Source organism: Herpailurus yagouaroundi, unplaced genomic scaffold, assembly GCF_014898765.1.
Source record: "Herpailurus yagouaroundi ecotype Mexico unplaced genomic scaffold, PumYag 28, whole genome shotgun sequence".
NCBI classification, from domain to species: Eukaryota; Metazoa; Chordata; class Mammalia; order Carnivora; family Felidae; genus Herpailurus; species Herpailurus yagouaroundi.
The window spans coordinates 14,494,947-14,512,568 of NW_024412376.1; the positions used below are offsets into that span (position 1 = coordinate 14,494,947).

General features: G+C 45.7%; 1 long non-coding RNA gene across 1 annotated transcript; it reads right to left on the reverse strand.

Moving 5' to 3' along the window:
* Positions 1 to 1,591: 1,591 nt before the first annotated feature.
* Positions 1,592 to 5,824, reverse strand: LOC121042294 (uncharacterized). Its single transcript, XR_005796261.1, has 3 exons — positions 5,677 to 5,824; positions 4,816 to 4,931; positions 1,592 to 2,011 (listed from the first exon to the last, which is right to left on the reverse strand). It is a non-coding gene; the product is annotated as an uncharacterized LOC121042294 (long non-coding RNA).
* Positions 5,825 to 17,622: the final 11,798 nt, after the last annotated feature.

Genomic DNA, 17,622 nt, shown 5'->3' on the forward strand with positions numbered 1-17,622 from the left:
ATGTGTGGCATGTCTGCACCGCCTTGGCGAGTGTGTGTGTTGGCGGACAGCAGCCTCGCTGACATTAGCACAGCACTTTACAGGTTATCGAGCAGCTTCCTTTCCAGCAGTCCCAGAATGGGTGAGACGACATCTCTCCTGTTTTTACAGAAAACCTGTGCAATAAGGGGGTCAAGAAATAGTCTCCCTCTTACCTGCGAGGGTGCCAGGCTTGGAGAGGTTAGGGGACTTACTCAAAGTCACACAGCAGGTAGTGGCAGGGCTCCCAGAATGGTCTGACCTGAGCCTAGGGCACTTCATGCCACTGCACCAGTCCCTGGACGCAAACGGCAAGGCCGCCTCAGTGACCACAGCCGAGCGCGGCACACAGGGATGACTTCATTAATAAGGTAACTTGATTTATTTATTTTTTCTGATGTTTACTTATTTATTTTGAGAGAGAGAAAGCACGAGCTGGGGAGGGGCAGAGAGAGAAAGGGAGAGAATCTCAAGCCGGCTCCATACCGCCAGCACAGAGCCCAATGCGGGGCCCGAACTCATTGACTCACGAGATCATGGCCTGAGCTGAAATCAAGAGCTGGACGCTTAACTGACTGAGACACCCAGGTGCCCCAATAAGGTAACTTTAGAAGAAAGATTTGAAGGAGATGAGGGGGTTGGTCATGAGGTATCTGGGGAACTAGCAGAGGGAACAGCCAGGGCAAAGGTGCCTGCTGAGCAAACATGTCTGACACAGTCAAGGAAGAGCAAGGGGGCTTCACGCTGGAGTGCAGTGATGGGGGGAGGGTCACAAGGGGTGTGGGAGACGACACCAGGGAGGTGACAGGGTGGAGGTGCTGGGCCAGATCCAGACCATCACCAGGCCTCGCCTTTCCCCCAAGGGACTGCACTGATTGCACAGCGGGGCTGGGCCTCTGCCTTCTTGGCCCTCCCACATCACAAAGCTTTATCTAAATTAGTCGCACCGGTTCCCACTGGAGTTTCTAAGCTACTCCAGGGCAAACTCCATTGTCTGAGGCTCCGATGTATCCCTCTTGGTGATTGAAATTTGGTGCCCGTCCACTGAATGAGAGCAGGAAGGAAGGAAGAAATTTGTTTGGCCAAGGTGCACGGAGGACACTCTCCTGCTCCAGGGAGCGATTAGGATTTGTAGGCGTGGGCCAGAGTCCACTAGGCTCCACCACTGGCCTTTAGGAGAGACTTTTCCAGCCAGGGGCCCAGTGTTTCAAGAGGATCCAGGAAGCGTTGGTCATTTGGCATTGGTGCTAGCAACAATCATGGCTTCTTCCTGCCCGTATCCCTCAGGAGGGGATCATTCAGGCTGAAGCACGGGAGGGAGATGGAGACCAGCTTCCCCTCTTGTGGGGAACTCATTAGTTCAATGAGCATATGTGGGCAGCTCACCGTGTCACCTGGTGCTAGGCACTGGGGTACAGCACCTGCAGCTCATTAGTGTAGGCCGGTAATTAGCAAAGCATTGACCTGAGAACTGGAGTCAGGGAGCTGATGGCTGTCATCTAAGCCCAGATGAGCAAGATGAGTGGGAGCTGGGTGGGAGAGGTTTGGGGGAGGCCGGAGGTGGAGTGAGGCAAGAGAGGGAATAGTGTGGACCGGACAGGAATGCACTTGAGCAGACTACAAAAGGGCATGATGGGCCAGATAAGGCCTTTGGATGTGATCCTGAAGGCAAGAGGTTAAGAAGGGAGCGTGTCATGGCTTTTATATCTCAGAGAGACTGGATGGATGTGGGGACAAGGCAGGAGGCAAGGATACCAATAAAGAGGTTGTTTCCATTTTACTGGTGGTAAGAGGCCATGAAAGTCTAGACCCATGGCGGGGAGTGGCTCACTGCCTTTCCCGGGGGAGGATGGGTGGTGGGGAAAGGAGCGTGGTGAAGGGGAACAGCAGGTGTCTGGAAGCAGGCAGAGTCAGGCTCAAGCCCTGGATTTTCTGGTTGCTGATGTGTGCCTGTAAAAAGTCACTCAAGTTTTCTGAGCGGCACTTCCTTCATCTACAATATTGAAATATTTTTTTTAATGTTTATTTATTTATTTTTGAGAGACAGAGACAGAGAGAGGGTGAGTGGGGGAAGGGCAGAGAGAGGGAGACAGAGAATCCCAAGCAGGCTCTGTGCTATCAGTGCAGAGCCCGATGTGGGGGTCGAACTCATGAACCACAAAATCATGACCTGAGTCAAAACCAAGAGTCAGACGCTTAACTGACTGAGCCACCCAGGTGCCCCTAAAATGGAAATAATTTTAATAGTCCTGTCCTTATAATGGGCAAGAGGGCCTGCCTTGGATCATGTGCTTTAGAGAACCCTGCTCTGGGCCTGCTCCAAGTAAGGTGGCCATGGGGCCAGGGACATGCCCTCTCAAGGTCCACACCTTCCCTTCTACTCAGAGCTCTAAGTATCCAGGACCCAGGAATTTCCTGCCCAAATTTGAGTCTGTGCAGGCCTCTTTCCTGGTCTATGGAATGTGGGAGAGGGTTGTGGTGTCCCCTGCTTAAGCATAAGGGCCCTCATGTAGGAAAAGAAAGAGGGAGGGCCATGGGTGGGCAGCCTCCAGCCCCCAGCCCACCTTGTTCCAGGAATCCAAGGGCGTAGAATTAGAACCTGCCTTTGAGGTTGTTATAAAGGTACATTTGTCAAGGCAAGAGGAAAGAACAAATATTATCTAACAGTTTGTTAGCCTGGTTTATAACTCTCAAATATTTAGACACATGGCATGTGGGCCTCCATTTATACATTTGCTTTGGACCTCTCAAATGTTAGCAGTGGGCCTGATTACAGGGCTACCTCTCTGGTTTGTTTAAGATGCAAAGCAAATTGCATCCTGCACTCAAACAGGAGCCACTGCTGTTGGGAGCACTCTCTCCCCCATCGTGGAATCACGGTATCTCCTGCAGAGTTTGTCCCTTTATCTTTTGGACACTTGTAAGAATCATCATCTAGAAGATGCTGCAGAGAGTATTTCCAGGCGCAGAACCAGCACATTCTAGTGACAATGGAAGAAGGCATCCCTGGGCATGGGCAGTATTTGATGGAAACCAGAAATGATTCCACTAATGATGGCAGTGAAACAGTCCTGATGGGTAGGGGAGAGCTTTCTAGATTCTTCGAAGCATTACCTCACCCAACGAGCCTGGTTCCTTTGAATGATCGAAAGAGCCCTGGAAAAGAACCAGGAGAGCCAGGTTCTCATCCTGGCTCTGTGGCAAATTAGACCTGTGTCAAATCACTTTCCCCCTTGGTTGGTTTCCTTCTCACCAAAATGAGGGGTTCAAGCTCTGGCATCTTCTGACCCATGATTCCATGATACTTCCTACCCATCTCTCATGCTGGGCAGTGGCAGGGAGCAGGACCAGAAATTGCAAAGTGGGAGGGTCTGGCAGATACTGGGCCAGTAAGAGGTCAAAGCCAGCTAGACAGAGGCTGGGATGAGAGCTAGCAGGTAAGACATACATGAACAGCTGTACCCCCATATCCTGGAGGAGAGCCTGCTTATTCTCTGCCCTGCTTTAAACCAGTTGGGGCTGGGGTGGGTAATGAGGTGGTCACAGAGCCACAGGCAGGATGAAGTCCCTAGAGCCTGCCATAGAACTCTCCCTCTAAGGAAGAGAGCACAGAGATGCCCAATTGCTTCACAAACTGAATAGCGCTCCTAGAGGCCAATCCAACAGCTACTGCTAATTGAGTTTATTCTTCTCATTTCCATCAGCCAACATCTGATGATACCAGAGGTCAAGGGTGGGTGTCAGGAGGAGATGTTGTCACACACAGGCATGAAGTCCAACTTAATCATTCTATCACTAAGAAAACCTAGGCCATAAGCATGGGTTTTACAGACAGATCAAGACCTGGTCACAAAAGATAACAGAGTCCTGGTCATCTGTCACAGAGCACTGGGGAGGGATTCTGGGAGAAGCCTGTCTGTGGATCTTCATATTCAGCCCCTTTTCCAGGAATCCTAGCGAGAAGACAGAACTCCCTACTTGGGGACAGAACCCCCCTTATACTTCACTGCTTTCCTAACATCAGTTCAAACCAGCTGTCCCCATAGATGCTAAAGCAAGTGGGATACACACTTTTTCTTGCACCCCATCCTGACCAGTGAGGTTGGAAGGAAGTATATTGTAGCGCACACTTCAGGCTTCGGGGACCTTGGGTCTAGTCCTGACTCTGTCACTTGTGGTTGGGCTTCCGAGCCTCAGTTTCTCACTTACACATTGGGGGTAACAGTATCTTCCACAGTGGGTTAGTATGAAGATTAGAATTAACGCCTATAAAATGCCTGACATAACATTTGGCACAGAGTAGGCACCTAATATATGATGTTTCTTCTGTTGTCTGTGTGCCAACTGATTCTTTGATTGTGTACCATCTGAAACGAGGTGTGCCTTTTGCTCTTCGTAGTCTAACGCACAGCGTGAGCAAATGTTAAATAACCAGGCTGGCAGTACTCCCGAATATCTTAGCTGCCTTGTTTGTCTTTGCACATGAGGTAGCTCTGTTTGGAATCTGACACCAGGAAAATAGGATGGAGCATGGGGCAGACAAATATGCCCCGTGGTTGGGCCATGGGTTTTAGGCACAGACTCAGAGCACTTTGTGGTGGGGAATGTAGGTAGCAAGCTTGAGCTCGGCATGGTCGGCTGCCATTCTGCTAACATCTCATGACTAGGACTGCTCCTGATTCACAGAGAGAACTGGCAGTGGAGACAGAATAGCACACAAAGATGGGCTTATACTGCACTCAGGGATGGGAGAAGGCCAAGGTGCAACTGACAGATGGATGAACACAGAGAAATCACCTCTGCAGGATCCCCTGATAAATCACTTTCAGGTTAATGTTTCATGATCGGCTCAAAATGTTTCGCAAACAGAATCAGCCCTCCTTGACTATGGTTGGTTGTGATGATGTCATAAGCTGCAAGAAGGAAAGACAGAATAAGAGAGAGACAGAGAAACAGGAGGAGGGAGGAAGGAAGGAGGGAGGGGGAAGAGAGAGAGGGGGAGGGAGAGAAGGAGAAGGAGAGAGGAGGTAAAGAAAAGGAAGATGTGTTCAGAATGGTACTACGGTCTGCATGTGTCCCCCCAAAATTCATTATGTTGCAACTGTGATGGTATGAGGAGGTGGGGCCTTGGGAGGTAATTAGGTCATGAGGGTGGAGCCCTCACGAATGAGATTAGTGTCCTTATAGAGACCCCAGAGAGCTCCCTCTCTGCACCTGCCATGTAGGGACACAGTGGGAAGACAACCAGCTATGAACTAAGGAGTGGGCTCTCATCAGATACCCAATCTGTTACTGCCTTGATCTTAGACTCCCAGCCTCCAGAACTGTAAGAAATAAATTTCTGTCGTTTATAAGCCACCCAGTCGGGTATTTTGTTAGAGCAGCCCAGAAAACTAAGACAGTGGGACACTTTCTTCCTCAGTGGCCTGGTCTTCTGGAGTCAGGAGCCTGTGTAAGTGAACACGACACAGCCAGAATGCACTAATGAACTAATGAACTTCCTCCTGATTTTCCCCCTTGCCCCTCCGATGAAGGTCTTGGTCCATGCAGGCCCAGGTAGTCTAACTGTTGTAGGAAGGGCCGGGTCAGCCTGGGCCAAGAGTTGTGCAGCGAAGCCTTACCCATGGTGTACCCCACCTCAAGACAGCCTCAACATACCTTCTCTCTGTAGGACCCACTCTGTTCTCCTTGAACCTGACCTCCATTTCCAGAGCCAGTTCCCTACATAGGCATTTCTGCATCCTTGCAAGTCAGGGCTTATGGTGCTGAAGAGTTGGATTCTCTTTGAATTTTACCAAGGGGGAAAAATGACCTGTTGGCAGTAGGGAGAGAAGCGCAGCTTAGAGCGACTGCACAGAATCCTCTCAACCCCATCCCACCCCTCACTGGCCCTTCTTACCCTGAAGTCCAGCTGTCCAAAGGACTCAGGCCTGTGCAATCTCAGAGTCTCAAGTTTAAAATAAGAACCAAACTTTAAACGTCATAGTACTTCTGAACTATGTCTTTACAAAAGATTTCTTGCCATCAGATTTTAAAATTTTTTCAACGTTTATTTATTTTTGAGAGACAGAGAAAGACAGAGTGCAAGTAGGGGAGGGGCGGAGAGAGAGGTAGACACAGAATCTGAAGCAGGCTCCAGGCTCTGCACTGACAAGTTGACAGCAGTGAGCCCGATGTGGGGCTCGAACTCGTGAACCGTGAGATTATGACCTGAGCCAAAGTTGGATGTTCAACTGACTGAGCCACTCAGGTGCCCCAGAACCAAGATTTTTAAAGCCCACTCACATATAAACATGTCTATGCAAATATATCCTGCACCTGCAAAATATGGGGTTCTGGGCTATTTATACTTGTGTGATCTACCTTAAGTGTTAGAAGGGAGTAGAGATGTTTAATAAATGTTTAATAAATCTGTTCAGATGTACCTATTTGCGGATCCTAGAATACATAGGTTTTCCAATCTTTCCCCAAGGGTATTAATCCTGTCTCTCTCTCCCCTTCTCCCAGTAGCCACTCCTCTAACTGGAATTGGTGCCCCTCATCTATGCTTCCCTGTCCCCCGAGGCAAACAGCTATTTAACACTTCACTGGGAGGTCACTGGTCTCTTGTCTGTCTCTCCTACTAGATTCCAAACCCTGTGAGGTGAAGGATGGTGTCCTACTTCTGTTCCCAGTGTCTGGGACAGGGCTGAAATTTGATGGGCCCCTAATCAGTGATGCTTGTCTAAGTGAACAAATGAATGAATGAACGAGCATATATTCTTATAGGAGGGAAATGAGCTAAATCAGGGATGCCAGGAATGTTCTGGATGGGCAGCTGGCTATGGGGTGGGTGGTTTGAAAGCTAGGACATTTGTCCTCTCCCACCTGGAAATGAGCTTGATGGGACTCCCTTAGTTCACTTCAGGTGTGGCCTGGCCATCACCTGCCTCACCCACTCTGACTTACAGAAAGACAGGGAAGGATCTCTTCCCTGTTATTTAAAAAAATTTTTTTAATGTTTATTTATTATTGAGAGACAGAGAAACACAGAGCATGAGCAGGGGAGGAGCAGAGAGAGGGGGAGACACAGAATCTGAAATAGGCTCTAGGCTTTGAGCTGTCAGCACAGAGCCTGATGCGGGGCTAGAACTCACAAACCGCCGAGATCATGACCTGAGTCAAAGTCGGATGCCCAACCGACTGAGCCACCCAGGCACCCCGTGTTCTTTTTTTCTTTTAAGTTTATTTATTTTGAGAGAAGAGAGCCCACGCAGGGGAGGAGCAAAGAGAGAGGGAGAGAGAGAAGCCATGCAGGCTGCATGATGTCAGTGTGGAGTGGGACCCAACACAGGGCTCAATGCCACGAACCGTGAGATCATGACCTGAGCTGAAATCAAGAGTTGGACGCTTAACTGACTGAGCCACCCATGCTTCTCTGTGCAATGCATTCTGTAACTTGAGTGGCACTGGGAACCGAGCAGATCCTGAAGGAAGCGGAGTGGTCTGGGAGGTTAAAGGCCTTTCTGAGGTAGGTTGGAGGAGCAGTGGCCACAGAAAGAGGGGCTCAGACCTCTGGGAGGTGGAGAGAGTACAGTAAAACCTTGGTTTGTGAGCATGATTCGTTCCAGAAATGCTTATAACCTAAAGCACTTGTATATCAGAGCGAATTTCAAGAGCCACTGACTCCATTTACCTTTTACCTCCCCAATAGGATTTGACGCTAATATAGATTGATCTGAGCCACTTGGATCCACTCCCTTCCTGATGGATATATTTCCATTGTTCCCAGTCACAGGAGGGCAGTATCATCCTCATCTACCTGTGCTTCTCCAACATAGGTTCCTGGGGGTGAAATTGTGGGGGACTAAGCCTTTTTCCTTTTTGCTATATACTAACAGATTCCCCTCCATATGGAGATGTAGTCCTTTGCATCCCAACTGGTAGGACCCATTTACCCATTAACCAAGCCAGCTCCTGATATTGTCTGATATTTTCAATGATATGGAAGAATGGTATCTTGCTTTTACTTTTTGTTTCTGTGGTTGCCTCTGAGGTTGAGCATATATATTTTTTTCCTATATGGATGCCCAAATACTCCATAATTTATTGAATCATTTATCCTCTTCCCACTGGTTTAAATGCCAACATTTTAATATATTTTATGTTCACATATGCACAGATCATCCTACTCAGTTCTACTGATCAAGTTGTCTATTCCTGAATCAGTCAATACTGCACTATTTTAATTATTATAGCTTTATTATATATCGGTATCTGTCTGTCATTCTGGGATGCTATAACAGAATACCATAGATTGGATGGCTTAACAACAAACATTTATTTCTCACAGCTCTAGATGCTGTGAAGTCCAAGGACAAAGTGGTGTAGATCTGGTGTCTATTGAGAGCTTTCTTCCTGGTTTGTAGGTGACCACCTTCTTTTTATGTCCTCATTTGATGGAGACAGAAATGATCTCTCTCTTGTTTCTTATTATAAGGGCACTAATCCCATTCATGAGAGCTCCACCCTCTTGCCTAATCATCTCCCAAAGCTTCCATATCCAAACACCATCTCTTTGGAGGTTAGGATTTCAACATATGAATTTGTGGGGGGGGGGGGGTAGGGGTGGGGAACAAACATTTAGCCCATTACAGGGCCAATATTAGTTTGCTAATCCTCATAGAAATTCTGTGAAGGTAATTATTATTCTTTTTTTTTTTTATTTTTTTTCAACGTTTATTTATTATTTTTGGGACAGAGAGAGACAGAGCATGAACAGGGGAGGGGCAGAGAGAGAGGGAGACACAGAATCGGAAACAGGCTCCAGGCTCTGAGCCATCAGCCCAGAGCCCGACGCGGGGCTCGAACTCATGGACCGCGAGATCGTGACCTGGCTGAAGTCGGACGCTCAACCGACTGCGCCACCCAGGCACCCCTATTATTCTCTTTTTAAAGATGAGGAAATTGATGCCCAAAGAGTTAAAATGATTTGTCCATGCCCTGTCTCACCCAGTACCGAAGGCTGAAAGGGGCTTCAGATGGGATTCTGTTGATTACTCTGCCTGTTTTGTTTTCCTCGGCCTTGCCACTCTTTGATGTGACCTGAACTGACCATGGTGCACTGCAGAAAACAGCCTCATCCCTGAGATTTTGTGAGGAGCACTGAGGAGTTATGTCCTACATGACATAGTGTCCCATCGCCCCCTCCTTCCCCAAGGGGACCCGCTGGATAACTCCAGAGCATGAATGGACTATTTGTAACCTCAGCCTCAGAAGAACTGAGGTTCTTTGAGCAACTGATTTGGTTTTCTCTTTTGGACATTGTGATTCTTGAGCTGTGGTGCTCTTTATTCTGGGCCCTCTTCACTCTGGGTTCTAGAAAACTCAGAGCCAGGTGTGTGGCCCTCCTTAGCAAGTAGAGAGGACTTCATAGCAGGCTTTGGGCCTACTGTCCTCATTCTTGGCTCTGTCTTACTTTTCTACTCATTCTATCCTTTGACTCATTCTTCCCTCATCTACTTTTAAAATGTTTTATTTTAGTGTATTGTTTATGTGTATCTTTTTACTTAGACTTCAGTCCTTTTTTTTTTTTTTTTTTTTTTTTTTGGTAATATAAATGAAAAGATTTTTGGTGATATAAGTGAAAAGTTAAAGCATTTCAGATAGTGGTAGGAGCTATTTGGGGCCTGATCCCAGTGAGTTAGAAGGTTCCCAAGTTGTGTGGGGGCCTCTCCCACCTCAATGGGGAGAATTCCCCAGATTCCATCCCCTATAGCCACTGTGTCTCCCAAGCCTCAGCCCCAGCAGTGGCCTGTTTCTCCATGCTTCTGGGGCTTGGTCTGTATTCCACAGAGTTGCCTGTCTCAGTCTCAGCTTCTGCTACTGCCCTGCGAGAGGCCAGGACCCTTCTGGGCACTCATCCCTGAAAGAGCTTCCACTGACTCAGCCATGACTCACCAGCAGTGGGCCCCCAGCAGTCCTGGCGGCCTCCGGGGGGTGGTCTGGGGAAGGCCTAGAGTTGCCAAGCTGGAGATGTTGCTGACCTCTCTAAACTGAGAAAGTTTGATTTGTGGCAGCTCAGCCTTCAGGGTTTGAAGCTCCCAGAACATCTGCTCTCAACTCAAACCAGTAATTAGTGGGATTGTGGAATGGAAATCTGGGAAGAGTTTTCTAAGCAGTGAAATGTTGGAGAGAAAAGAGGACTGGACTGTGGGTCAGGAGACCTGGAATCCAGTCCTGCTGTTACTGCTTGCCAGCTTGCAGCCTTGAGCAGATCTCTTTCCTTCTCTGAACTCTGTAAAATGGGGATAAGACCCGGATGGGGATTCCTTCAATTATTCAATAGCAATGACCTAGCACCTTCAATGCGCTAAGGACTGTTCAAGGGGCTGTGGATACAGTGATGGATGAGAAGATAAGCCCCCTTCTTGTGGGGCTTATCTGTACTCTAGTGTGAGCAAAGACTGTCAGTAGCAACCTAATAAACCAATGAACAAGGTAACTTGAGCTTTTGATAAATACCATCAAGCAAATAAAATGGTGACTCAAAGGAAAATACTAGGGAGAGGGGAGTTAAAAGTGCCAGAGAAGGCCACAGATGCCTTGTGCTGAAGTGACAGCCATGGGAGTGGAGATAAATGAGCAGATTCTAGATCACATTGGAGATAGAGCCCAAAGGATTTGCTGATTGGGATCAAGAGGATGACTAGTGGGCATTTTAGATTGAGTAAGAGTCAATGGCAGTGTTGGTTCATTGAATTGGGGAAGAAATAAGTCTGGGAGGGAAAATTGAGAGATTGGTCATGGACACGTCAAGTCTGAGATCCTAGGTTGACACTCAAGTGGGGATAAGATGAAGGCAGTTGGGCACCCTGTTTCAAAGTGTGGCCTAGAACTATACAGCAGACTCAAAGGGCTCACACATGGTGAAGAGGTAGCAGAAGTGTGGATGCAGCTTTCCAGGGCACTTTACACATGTTCCACCCACTCCATCCCCTTTCGAACGTCCTCTAACTGGCCCCCTCTCCCGGTGCCTCAAGTATCCCAGTGCTGGTCCCAAACTTCCTCCATGGGTGGCTCTGGGGCTGTTCCCACTTCTCAGCACAAAATCCACACCAGTTACATCCTGGGCCCTTGGGCACATTTCCCAGTTAGCTGACAAGTAGGAAAGCAGCCACAGACTACCTTTCACTGAGGTATCAGTGACACTGGGCCTCTTTTTCTCTGGTGGTGTATTTTTCCTTCTCTTTTTTGGGGATAGGGAGAGGGTTCATGTAGGCGCAAAGGAACAATGTCCCAATCCAAAGGTATTGGGAAGTTGTTGGGGTGTGTTAGGTTGGGGCCTGGCTTTGAGCAGTTCAGAACCCTCTGAGGCCTTAGGATCTCCATGTGAGGAGCTTTCTTGGACAGGGGAAAGCCTTTTGTCTTGAGAGAACTTTAGAAGACAAATAGGATGCTGGCTTCTGGTAAAGGGGTGCCCCAAAGACCCCACATGGCAGCTCTTATCCTTGCATCAGGCATGGAAATTATAGGTTTGTGTTCTGGTGACACAGCTAAGGTCAGTGCACTCTGGGATAAAGAAACATCTTAGCAACTGTACAGATAAGCTCCATTTGCTCCAGGTTGATACTAAAGTGAACGGGGTCCCTAATGAGCATCTGTTCCTTGCCCAGTATGAGATCCTTTTCCCTGTCAGTTCCTTTTAAAGCCCACAATCAGTCTATCTAATAGATACTGGCATCTCCATTTGCAATTGAGGGGCAGGATGGCTGATTAAGGAGGGACCTGGGACTGTCAGCCAAGTTGGGATCTTTACTGCATCTCCAGGACAAGGTCTGGGATCTTGGCAAGAGGGCAGATGAGCTCTGACTTACCCAAGGGTCCAGCAGAGAACAGTTCATGCTCGGGGACCTAGCTTCTTTGTGTTCTGCCTTGTGGGAAAAACACCCATCCAGTGGCTCTAGCCTAGTGTCTTCAGCAGAGAGATGGGTACTAAGGCCAGACTCTCTGGGTATTTATTCAGCTCAGCCTTTTACTAACCAAGTGACTTTGGGTAAGTCACTCAATCTCTCAGGGAATAGTGAAAGAAACCATCTTGTAGAGTTATTTGAGAACTAAAGGGTGTTAAAAAAAGGTGGCTATAGTAAGGTGCAATCAAAGTCAGCTGTTATTACCGTTATCTATACAGCAATCAAGGAGCTCTTGTTGGCTATGCTGGGATCTAAAACCAATCCTTGTTGTCAGAGAGGTAAGGTATTATGGCTGGTCAGGCCCTGGGTTGTTGCCCTCCCCTGTGACTAGGGAACATGTCTCTTACCAGAGGTAGAGAGATGGGAAATTTTGAGAGGCAGTTAGAAAAAGTCAACAAAACAAAACGAAAACCAAAGCAAAAGTAAAAACAACAACTTCTACGTCATCCACAGGTTGCCCCAAACTGTTTTGTCTACTGTCTTAGACAATAGTAGTCAACTTAAATGGATATCTCAGGAGCACTTAGCCTGTGGCCATCTAGAGTTGAGTGTCATGGAACTTTGTATTGGTTGGCTAGAGCTGTCATAACAAAATACCACACACTGGATTGTTTACATAACAGACATCTATTGTCTCCATTGTTCTGGAAGCTGGAAGTCCAAGATGAAGGTCAGCAGGTTTAGTTCTGAGGCCTCTCTTTTTGGCTTGCAGATGGCTACCTTCACCCTGTGTCTTCACATGGCCTTTTCTTTGTTCATTTGCATGTCCTGAGTCTCTTTTGTGAGTTTAAATTTCTATTTCTAATAAAGATACTAGTCAGATTAGAGTAGGGCCCACCTCAATGGCCTCTTCTTAACTTAATCACCTCCTTAAAGGCCCTGTCTCCAAATACTGTCACATTCTGAGGTTCTGGATATTAGAGTTTCAACATATGTATTTTGAGGAGGATGCAGTTCAGCCCAGGACTAATTCCATGCACAGAATTCTGGAATGTACAGAATACAGACTTTAGGAGGTTTTCGGAAATCACCAACAGGATCTCAAGAGCAGTCAGATGGAGGAGATGCATAGGGCACAATAAGGTGAAAGGGGTTGGAGCTTCCATGCCCAAATCTCCATGTCTTCATCTACCTGGAAGCTCTCAGAAGCCTGTCCTTCCGTTTTTTTTAAGGAGGCTTCATTACGTAGGCATGATTAAGTAAATCATTGGCCGTTGGTGATTGAACTCAATCTTCAGCTCTCCACACCCCAGAGTTTGGGGGGTGGGACTGAAAGTTCTAAAGCTGTAATCACACGGTAAAATCACGTGTTGGTTTCCCTGGCAACCAGCCCCCATCCTTAGGCTACCTAGGGGTTTTCCAAAAGCCACCTCATTAGCATAACAAAAGACACCTTTGTCATCTCACCACTTAAGAAATTCTAAGGATTTTAGGAGCCTGTGTTAGAAACTGGAACAAAGATCAAATATATATTTCACAATATCACATGAAGACTTGAACATTTGCCAACCATCTTTATCCTGTGTCGACTTCTGCCCTGCCCGCCCCCACTCCCAGCAACCCCTGTTATGCTTGTTTTGTTTTTCAATCAAGACTTTCTGCTGCAAAGAACTAAAAACTCAACTAGAGGGAATTTACAGTCTCGCAAAACTGGAAAGTCTTGAAGTAGGGAAGACTTCAGGCTTGGTTTAATCCAGCAAGCCAACAACATCCAAAAGGACTGATTTCTTTACACTTCTCTTCTCTTCCATCTGCACTGTTGGCTTTACTCTAATCCTACTCCTCTATGATCCTAAGGTAGCTACCATGAGCTCCCACATTGCACAGAGAGGGGGAATTAGTGAAAGTAGGAAGTTCAAGTCAAGCCCTCCTATCTTATAATTCCAAGCAAGAACTCTGTTTTTCACCCTGGTTGGATCCACTTAAAACAATTTCCACCATTTAAATGATAGCTATGGTCTCAGGGATGAAATATACTGATTGGTTCATGGGTAGTTTGGGGCCAGATTTCCTCAGATTACTTGGACTTGAAGGAGAGAAGAGTATTCCTGCACAAAAATGAGTTTTATTAGAAGGGGGAAGGAGAGTGGACATTAGCTAGGCAACTACAGATATTATGACATTTTCCAACCCTCTCAGCTGCCCACTCCTGGTAGTTAGGCAATGATGGGGGTCCTCTCATCTCTGTCTTTTGGGCATGAGAAAGTTACCAGTGCAAACTTTGCTGCAAACCCTTCTCAGTTTTCCCTAGCAGACATCTTTGATGACTTTCTTATATATACTCTACATCTGCCACTCATTTCTTGCCTGGTTCTGATGGATGAGTGGGCCAACTGCCCAAATCCATACTATAGTTCAGATCCTAGGACAATCCGAGTGCTTAGAAAATCCTAAACAACCATATCAAGGCTCTGCCCATCCTTGTTTTTGCATATTACTCTAAATTGGATTCTACCTCATGTTCAGCTTTCTCATCCCTGGCAGGGAGGGCAGTTTGAGGGGGTTGAGAGGCCTTTCTAAGCAAATAGGTACAAGTACAGTTTTGTTTTGTTTTTTTAGTTTATTTATTTATTTTGAGAGAGAGAAAGAGCACAAGCGGGGGAGACAGAAAGAGGGGGAGAGAGAAAATCCCAAGCAGGTTCTGCACTGTCCCAACATGGGACTTGAACTCATGAACTGTGAGATCATGACCTGAGCCAAGACCAAGAGTTGGACACTTAACTGACTGAGCCACCTAGGTATCCCTATAGTGCGTTTCAAAAGATTTGACACCGACAAGTCAATATAGTGTCTGGCTGCAAACCATTAGTGCAGCTGTGCCAATGTGGACATTCCAAATAGTTCGTGGTCCCTGCCCTCCCTGGGGGACTTGGATTCCCCCTCGCTGTCACTTGTTTCATAAGCCCAGCCAACACAATTGTAGTGATGATGGTAAACTTCTGCACAACCTTCAAGTGTTGTTAATGTGATGATAAATGTCTACATAGCATTCATGTGTCATTATAATGATGATAGTAAATATGTGCATGGTATTCATATGTCAGGAATCATTCTCAATGCTTTGTATATATTGGCTCATTGAATCCTCACAAAACCCTAAGAGATCCTAAGGCATTATCATTGTCCCCATTTTAAGGCAAGGAAACTAACCCCAGCTAGGTTAGACATTTGCCGAAGTTCTTGGGGCTGTTAAGTATCTAGGGCAGGGTCTGACCCAGGTAGTCTTGTTCCAGATTCCAAGGTCTTAACCCTTAAGCTATTTCAGGGATATGTGAGGACTTACTTGTAAGGACCCACATTCTTGGGGGCATTATGCTTTTGATTTAAAAGAGAAGATAATGGACATTTTCTGAGTGCCTATTGAGGGCTAGGCACTTTGCATATCTGCTGCTCAAGAACCCTCAGAGCTGGGTTTCGTTATGTTAGTTTTAGAGACGACAAAGTTGTAGCTGGGGGCAGTTAAGTGACACAGCCAGTAAGTTTATAAAACTGGGATTTCAGCTCCAAACTGTGTGGTAGTAAAGCCTGTGCTCTTCACTCCGGATCCAGCTGCTTCCCAGGCTAGCACAAGTCCCTTCACGGTCCTTCATGCCAGTGTTTTTGGCTCCTTGGGACTCGATGACTGAATGGTAGTGAGAATCAATTTAGTATGTCAAAACCAGCCTTTTAAAAAATGAAATAGCTCGGAAAAGAATAAAGCACGCAGAAGAAAGAAGAGATAAAAATAGAATACAGTAGAATAAAATAAAACACATAAAAAGAAGTGTTTTTTGGTAAAACTTTGCATTTAGTTATTCCCATTTAGATACTGAGCTGTAATGTAAACTGAGTCACACTAAAAAAAAATTGGAAGCCACTGCTCTGTGCTCTTCTGACCATTTGGTTTCAGGCACCTTCTCTAGGACCCAGGAGTTATGATACTTATGATAGGCCCCGAACCCTCTCCAGTTTTGAATTGAGCTATTTCTGAAACAAGTTCATTTCCTGTTGGAATTCCCAAGGATTAGGGACAGGACTACCAATTTGGTCAACTTCAGGATAGCTGCTAAAAAACACATTCCCTTGCTGCCTTTTGCATCCAGTGCTCTGCAATTTTTCTCAGAGCCACAGTCCCAGATTCTCCCTTTGTGTCTGGGCACTAGTCCACCTGTGGGCAGAGAACATTTCCTCCCCATGTTCTGGGTCATCTCTCTTTTGATTCTTCTTTTAAAAAAATCTAGTTTTAGTGTCTATCAGAGTAATACATGTATGTGGTTTAAAGACTCAAGAGAGGCTTGCTATGAAAACAAAAGCCTTTTTTTTTTTTTTTTGCCTCTGCCAACTGCCTGCCATTTTCTGCTTCCTAGTCTTAGCATTTCCAACTGATATGTGTGACATTTACCTCCATTTTGCCAAAAAGCATGCTTAGACTGTTATTTCTTGATTTTTCAGTTTTGGACAAGACCTTTTTACTTCTTACTATGAAATAAATTTAGCTCTTAGTCTGTCTGAGACACCCTGTTTATAGCACCATCTTTCCAGTATAGCTATATAATAATTTTTATTAGATAAATATTCATTGTTTGTATTATGATTATATAAACCCTACTCACAGTTGAAAGATATAGTATACTATGCTTATTTTTTTAAAGCACAATATTAAGTTTTCCCTGGATATAACTGACTTGATTTTTCATTTGCTTAATTATCTATGTGCTTATCACTAATTTAGCCCCCTCCAAATTAATTGTCACTAGTTGTGTAAATCTCTTCTCAACACGTTCAAACATGACAAAGCAATATGGTAATATCGCCTTACTGGAGAAATCCCCCAGAGGCCTCTAACCTTCTCCAAAATGTATGGGTTTCTTCCTAAGCCTGTTTCACAGCTGTTTTCTTGAGATTTCCCTGCACCTCACCTGAGAATCAACATTGTAAGGTGTTGCATGCCCCCAAATGTCTTTATTCTACTCTCACACTAATTAATAGTTTGGCTTAAGACAGAATTCTAAGTTGGAAATAGCTTTCCCTTAGAATTTTGAAGACATTATGGTACTTTCTAGCTTCTGGTGTTACTTTGAGGAGTCCGGAGGTATTTTGGCCATTGGTCCTCTGTTCACTGATTTTCTCTCTGGAAATGCGTGGATATTCCTTTTACTTCATTGTTCTGAGATTTTGTGATGCAGTGCCGGTGTAGGTTTATCTTTATCCCTGAGCTGAACATTCAATGGGCCTTTTCAATCTGGAAATTTACGTCTTTCAACTCAGACATTTTCTTTAACTAGTTCTTTGATAATTTCCACGTTTCTGTTTTATTTTTCTATCTTTGTGGGGTTTTTGTTCTTGTTGTTATTTGAAAGTTGGACCTCCTTTATGGTTCTTTAATTTTCACTTTTCTCTATCTTCTTTCTCTGAGATTTCTTCAGCTTTATCTTTCAGCCCTTCCATTTCTTTGCTGATTCCTAAGACTCTTTTTATTTTTAAAGTCTCTGTTTCTCCTTTTTTTAAACATCCTGTTTTTTCTGGTTTCATGGTTCAGTATTATCTGCTAACTCTCTAAGAATATCAGTAATAGTCTTTTCAAAGTTGCCCCTTCCTGCATAGGCTCTGTTTCCTCCAAGTTGTTTTCTTTCCCCTCCTGTTTGCTTTGTTTTTGTCTGATGTAGTGAGTAGA